Here is a 7,298-nt window from a genome sequence, read left to right as displayed (position 1 = left end):
GTCTTGGCATTAGTGTATAGGGACAGAGGCATTAGTGTATAGATATCAAAGACCATGTGCTTTATAATCTGGTTTTCTTTCTACATGTTTCTGAAGACTATTATTAGGTGCTATTAGAGCTGTTCTCTCCATTGTGGCACATGAGCCTTCATCCATTGTTATCCCCAACTTTACGTCTCCCTCCCCTGTAGGATTCAGTTTAAAGCCCTCCTGATGAAGTTCTTCATGCTATGGCCAAACACATTCTTCCCAGCCTTTGTGAGGTGCAACCCATCCCTTGCCAACAGCCCATCTTCCAGGAAGTATAGCCCGTGGTCCCAGAATCCAAATCTCTCACACCAGCACCACCTTCATAGCCAGTCATTCACCCGGAGTATTTTTCGTTCCCTTTCTATCCCTCTTCTAACTACTGGAAGGATGGATAAGAAAACTATCTGGGCCCCAAAGTTCTTGAGTTTCCTTCCCAAAGCTTCTAAGTCTGACATGATGTTTTCCTAGTTCTGCGTGACAGTATCATTTGTTCCCACATGGATGAGAAGAAAGGGATACCTGTCAGTGGGCTTTATGAGTGCAGGCAACCCTTCAGTCATGTCTCTAATCTGTCCTCCTGGGAGACAGCATACTTGGTGAGTCCACGGGTCTTCGCGACATACTTGGGTTTAGATCCCACACAGCAAGGAGTCTCCCGCTACTACTACTATTCTCTTCTTGTAGTTGTAGGCCTGGGTTTCATCACCTCTGCTTGACTGATCTTCATCCTCTTGCTCGCTCTCAGTCTCATGCAGGTTCCCCTGTAATTCTTCCTCTGCAGGCTGTGCTCCAGTCCAGTCTCATCCTCAAGTACCTGGAAGTGGTTTCCTAGTTCAACTGCTTCCACTGGTGTAGAGTGGCTTTTAGTTCTTCTGCTCCTGTCACCCTTTTCCAAGGAGTATCCTCTACTTCATTTTTCCTCACCTCAGCGTTTTCCTCTTCTCCCTCAGTTTACTTTTCTTTTGCTCGTGTGTGTGCACGCGCGCGCGCGTGTGCTTGTACTGTGTGGACAAGCAAACAGTGTGTATTAAAGGAGTACACATAGTACACATTTCTGAAAACAGTGGGCAACGGAATACACACAGTAACAGCTATTATTTAAATAATAGAATACTACACTGTGTGTTGCAAAGCAACTGTTGTTGCTCTTCGTTCAAGTTAATGTGCCCACATGGCAGGGTTGCTGTCTTTGTTTGCTTCCTGCCTACCAGCCAGTGTTTTCCCAGGCAATTCAGCCAAAGATACCCTGAGGTTATTGACTGTGAATAGGAAAGTAGTACTATTTGCACTTCAAAGAAACCTACAGCAAAGTTCAGGGATAATGACCTCCTCACCGCTTCAACACCTAGCTTGATTATCCCTTTATGAACTTTGGATTGAGTTTCTGAGCACATTTTACCTGTGCCAGGCACAAAACCCCCTGGCCATACTGTCTGAAATTTGGCAGGTGGGATGCTCTCCGGGGGGGGGGGGGGATGTGTGTGCCCCAATTTTCATTCACTTCTGTGCAAGCAGTGAAAAGTTATAGTTCTTTGCTTTGAGAGATTCCCTTGAAAATTCAAATTTCACTTGCGCCTAGCACAAAAACTAGTGGTCCGAATTGTCTGGGATTTGGGAGGTGGGATGCCCTCCAGGGCGGCTGAGAGTAGGGATGTCAGAGAATTCTGCCACGGACTGAAATGGGATCGAATCCCCTTCAGTCCTTGTCACAGAATCGTCTGTGGAACAGCACCACGAGGTCCTGCGGAGCCAGTAGTCATGTGGCTTTTTGTCGTCGTCCGCAAAGAGTTGCAAAATTTTCATAAATAAAAATGCAGTGTAGTATATTCCGATAATAAATAAGATTTTTTAAAAATGAATTGTGCTCACTGCCTTGTTTGTGGGTGTTCTTTTTAAATTGAAATCCTCCGTCTTCGTTTACTTTCAGCCAAAACACTTCCTCTTCCTAGGGGCTTCCCAAAAGAAGGCTGTCTTAGGTGTGCCTGAGTGATAAAACTATTTGTTTAAGGCAACACTATTTTAAAGAAAGAAAAAAACCTTTTAAAATGGCCATGCCAGTCCTGGAGCAGCATGGTCATTTAAAAAAGTTTCTTTCTTTCTTTAAAACAGCATTGCCTTAAACAAATAGTTTATCATTCGGGCACACCTAAGACAGCCTTCTATTGGGAAGTCCCTAGGAAGAGGAAGTGTTTTGGCTGAAAGTAAATGGAGACGGAGGATTTCAATTTTTTTTAAAAAAACCCTAAATATTTATGAAAAATAGCGATTCTTACGGAAGTTGTGCAGACTCATGGAGATGGCTGGGCACCGGAATTATGGTTGTCAGTACAGATTTATCTTCGTAATTTTCGGAGCGGAAAAAAAGAGAATTCCGGGGGCTTGTGAACGGTGGAACGGAGTACTGGCTGCAAACTGTGGAAGTCAAGTGGCATGGAAGGTACACAATTTCTACATCCCTAGCTAAGAATTCCCCAAAGTTATATATGTGTCTTGAAAACTGAAAAAGTTATGGCCATTTGTGTTTTCCCATGCAAGTCAATGGGAAAACTTCAAAAAAGAGTGATTTGGATGTCCAAATCTTGCTTTGGATCTGTGTCGAAGCAGATGGGGTCCGAATTGGTCTGAAGCAAAGCCAGACCACTTCAGACGGTCCGAAGCAGCATCCAAAGCAAAGTGGGGTCTCCGTGCACAGCCCTAGTTAGAAGGGGTAGAGTAGGCAGGATTAGACTGAGAACTGAGTGGTTAGTTATAAGATATAATGTCTCTTGTATTAAATAAACTTTAATTTGATTGTTTTTAAATTATAAAAACCCATGCCTTTTTCATCTTTCTGCACTACCAATAGTGTTTATTTCCTGGGTACTTCTCCTGATTGGGTAAAGGAATGAATTAGGCATACTGAGTATCTCTATTACCTGGTGAATTTAGGAACTGAAGCTTGTGGGACAGTGAGGACAGCCATCCAAAAGTGAAAGCAGATGGACCTGAGGGAGGGTTACGTCACAGCCACCAATTTGGATGGCTTTAAAAGGAGGTTAGACAAATTTCTGGTGGAGAAAGCTACTAATGGCTACTAGTCCTGATGGCTATGTGCTACCTCCAGTATCAGAGGCAGTATGCCTATGTACACCAGTTGCTGGGGAACATGGGCAGGAGGGTGCTGTTGCACTTGATTCTTGCTTGTGGGTTCCCAGCCGACAGCTGTTGGCCACTGTATGAACAGAATGATGGATTAGATGGGTCCTTGGTCTGATCCAGCATGGCTCTTCTTATGTTCTTATGAGGAGGACCCTAAATAAGCCATATGGTCTTTTTTAGACATTAAGACCTAATTAGAATACAGATTTCTCCTGTTTTACTTTAAAATAAAATATCCTCTCCTCATTGTTGCGCTGAACTTTTAAAACGTGTCAGATAAACTAAACTGAGCTGATGAGTTGGCTAGTGTCCTTTTCATAAATGTTTCCTGGAAATGAGATATCAGAAAGATCACAGCAGACCTCAGATATGTCCATTAGGTATGGCCTGACATCCTTATCCTTCAGCAACTTGCAATCTGTTCAGTTGCTTGTAATGAGATGCTCACATATATCACATCACCACTATAAAGTAGATCATTATCCCCATATTGAAAATAGTGACTTGCCTAAGGCCATCTAATGAGTTCATGGTTAAGGTGACATTTGAATTGGGCATTGCTAACACTCTTAGACAATATGGCATACTAGCTTGCAGAATTATGCATCCTATCGTGAAGCAAAGGTAAAAGTCGGAAAAAACCTAAATACTTGATTTTTTCACTTTATGTTGGAGATTTACTGTTTTATCTTGAGCTTGCAATAATTAATAATATGTACGGCATGCCTGCCCAGTCTCTTTGCACTAAAAAATGTAAGTTGCCTGTTGAGTGCCAAGTCTCCAATCATCTTGAAGATGATCTCAATGAAGATGATCTCTTGGTAAATGGCTTTTATTATGCAAGCTAGAGCCAGATCAGCTGTGCTTCAGGTTACAGACATAATCCTGAATAATCGTAATATAGCAACACAGAGCTAAGTTCTCTAGGCAGCTTGGCATAATGCTAATGAGACTACAAGAAGCTACTTTTGATTACTACAGTATGCTAGGAAGTTGCAATGAAACTGGCACCAATCGATAGTACAAACCTGAGTAACTTTTCCAGTCCCACTCTCAGTCATGAAGTTGCTCCTCCCTCCTCACCCAACATCTGATTCTTGGGTCTGTCACTCCCAACCCCTCCCCCACCATAAGATTTTGCATTCCCATGGATGGAGATGTCTCTAGCTGGCTTTCATCCAACTGATTGGCTGGCATCTAGAAAGACTCCTCTCTGCCACTGTTACTCTGCCCTATCTCCTGTGAACTTAGTAGCTCCACCTCCTCCTCTGACTCTGAATCTGTTCCCACACCTCTTTGGAGTGCTTCTGCAGAGATGTTGGGCCCAATCCTTACAGTTGCCATGCTAGCATCTTGGAGTGCTTGGTTCATGGAAAATTATTATTTGGAAAATTATTATTTACTGAGTGGAATTGTTAAATAAAGGACTACTAAGACATAGGATGTCGGCAAGGCCTCTACTGAAGCAGATGTCTGTTCTTATGTGCATGCCTTTGTTGCTGGGAAAACCTTCCTTGATATTCTTACTCTCTTCTATGCTCTTTGGTTGAGATTTGTATTCCCCCCCACCCCCAAATTAGATTAGATCATTAGGAGATGTGTTACTGCAGCCCCAGCCTGGATTTTAAGCAGATGCTCAGGCTGGGAGCCTTTGATGGGAACATCGACTCTAATGTCCATCTTTTATCATCTGTGGTTTACTGCCTGTAACCCTTCATTTTTGAGACTTCCCTCCATCTGAGCTGTGAGGAACACTCTCACTTGGATTTAGTCTGTTTCACTTGAATTGTCTGTTTGATCTGTGAACCATTAAGAACCTGTCATGGAATGTATTATTGTACTTTTCATAGACCCTGATTTGTTTTATTTATTTTTTTGCTATGGATTGTGTATCTTCATCTTCAATAGCTCAGAAGCCCTGCTGGCTTGGACTGATCATAACTCTCGGATTTTCTATGCCTTGACCCATGTAGTATGGAGATATCAAAGTGGAAGCTATAGTCATCAAAATCTCTCTGTGTGTGGATTTATTTTGGACTTACTCATAAAACTATGTATTCACTCTTGGATTTGATAGCCCTTGAACTATGTAGTGCAGAGGTACCAATAAAGGTTTCAAGGTTGGACTAAATCTCTGCATGGGTGGATTTACCTATGTCTTTTCCTAGAACACTTGTCTTTGATTGCCTGGGATGGTTTATGCCAGGAATCATTTGAGCCCCTAGCTTTGTATTCTGAACAGTAGAGACTGTAATGAGGAAAACAAGCTGTAGTGATCTCTGACACAGTTATAGTTATTAGCTTTTGACTTGTTCTTTGAATTAAATATTGAGCCTATAGCTAATTGCTATCAGCTATATGATTTCTGGAGAGTTGCAACCATTAAGCTTTTACTGTGAGATTTAAGAAGCTTGTTTATGAAACCTGATTTGCTCCCAATAAAGGTTCTCACTGTTTCTGGTGTTTTGTGTTAGGTTGCCAGGATTTGTTTGTGCCAAAAGATGGACACAGGACATGGAAGTAGAAATAATGGGTTGGATCCAACATCGTGCGAGTGGACCTCTGTAGAGGCAACAGGACTTCCACTGGTGCAGTGGGACCTCCGTGCCCTGTCCTCCCCCTCGAAACTTCCCATGCATGCCACAAATCTGCTCTGAATAGTCCCCCAACAATCTGAAGCAGATTTGGGTTGGTGGGTCTGCAGGAGGAAGGGTAAATCCATTCTACTAGCAGTTTCCAGTCTGCTGCCAGATTACCAACACTGGATTCAGCCCAATAGCAGGAATGGGCTGGTGGGCTCACTTGTGGAAATACCCAGAACAACTCCTCCTAGAAAACTGGAAACAACACCATCAGCAGAAGAGCCAGGGACATTTGGGCCAGCAGCTGATTAAGGTGTGGTTATGAAGGAAAATGTAGAACATAGCATGATAGGAATTGCAAGCTCAATGAGCAGGCTTGCATTTCAGAGAACTGGGTGAGGATTCTACCAAATACTTCTCGTTTTCTTGGCCTTCACCCTTTTACAAAATATGAAATGGAACAAAGTTTTGTTATAGCCCTTCTTAAAGTGGTTATCTGGAAAAGCACACAGAAATTCCTAGATAGAAGGTTCCTGGATTGATTGATTGATTGATTGCTTTAAGCACTTTGGCAAGATGCTCTTGGATTGAAGATCAGGATATCAAAGACTTTAAATAAAAAATAATGATAATGTTTTGTTCTTCTAAAGCAGGTTGCAGTTCAGAGTATTTGAATACTGCTTCAATATTACAGGAAAAACAACATTTATAAGCCAGAATCCTGCTTAAAAAGTAATATGAATCAAACTAGGAGTGCTGGTACATGATGGACAGGACAGGAAACCCTGCCATATTACTGCAGTGACATAGGAAACGTAATTTGACCAGGAGAAATAAGACCTTTGTGTAACTCTATGGATGAGTCATGAGAGTGAGAGAACAGACAGTATTACGAAAAATATAGTAACTGAGAGACAGAATTTGTCTGAACAGCAAGGATTTATGGTGCAAGAGGAAAGGCTGTATTATAATACAAGTTGGAATTAAACTCTAGGAAATAAGAGGCAGCATTTTAATGGATAGGATTGTTGTTGTTGTTGTTGTTCAGTCGTTCAGTCGTGTCCGACTCTTCGTGACCCCATGGACCATAGCACGCCAGGCCTTCCTGTCCTGCGCTCTCTCCCGGAGCGTGCTCAAGTTCATATTCATTGCATCCGTGATGCTATCTAGCCATCTCATCCTCTGCCGTCCCCTTCTCCTTTTGCCTTCAGTCTTTCCCAGCATCAGGGTCTTTTCCAGGGAGTTTTCTCTTCGCATTAGGTAGCCAAAATATTGGAGCTTCAGCTTCATTATCTATCCTTCCAATGAGCACTCAGGGTTGATTTCCTTTAGGATGGACTGATTTGACCTCCTTGCAGTCCAGGGGACTCGTAAGAGTCTTCTCCAGCACCACAGTTCGAAAGCATCCATTCTTCGGCGCTCAGCCTTCCTTATAGTCCAGCTCTCACAGCCATACATTACTACTGGGAAAACCATAGCTTCGATTAGACGGACCTTTGTCGGCAAGGTGATGTCTCTGCTTCTTACTATGCTGTCTAGGTTGGCCAT

General features: G+C 42.6%; 1 long non-coding RNA gene across 1 annotated transcript in view; it reads left to right on the top strand.

Moving 5' to 3' along the window:
- Nucleotides 1-2,202: 2,202 nt before the first annotated feature.
- Nucleotides 2,203-7,298, top strand: part of LOC146351325 (uncharacterized) — a 31,673-nt gene continuing 26,577 nt past the window's right edge. Inside the window, exon 1 of the long non-coding RNA XR_014788893.1 lies at nucleotides 2,203-2,467. This is a non-coding gene — a long non-coding RNA (uncharacterized LOC146351325). The remainder of the gene's footprint in view (nucleotides 2,468-7,298) is intronic.

Source organism: Heloderma suspectum, chromosome 3 (genome assembly GCF_057233095.1).
Source record: "Heloderma suspectum isolate Gila_16-S chromosome 3, 16-S_ref, whole genome shotgun sequence".
NCBI lineage: Eukaryota > Metazoa > Chordata > Lepidosauria > Squamata > Helodermatidae > Heloderma > Heloderma suspectum.
This window is presented reverse-complemented; position numbering and strand designations above follow the sequence as displayed.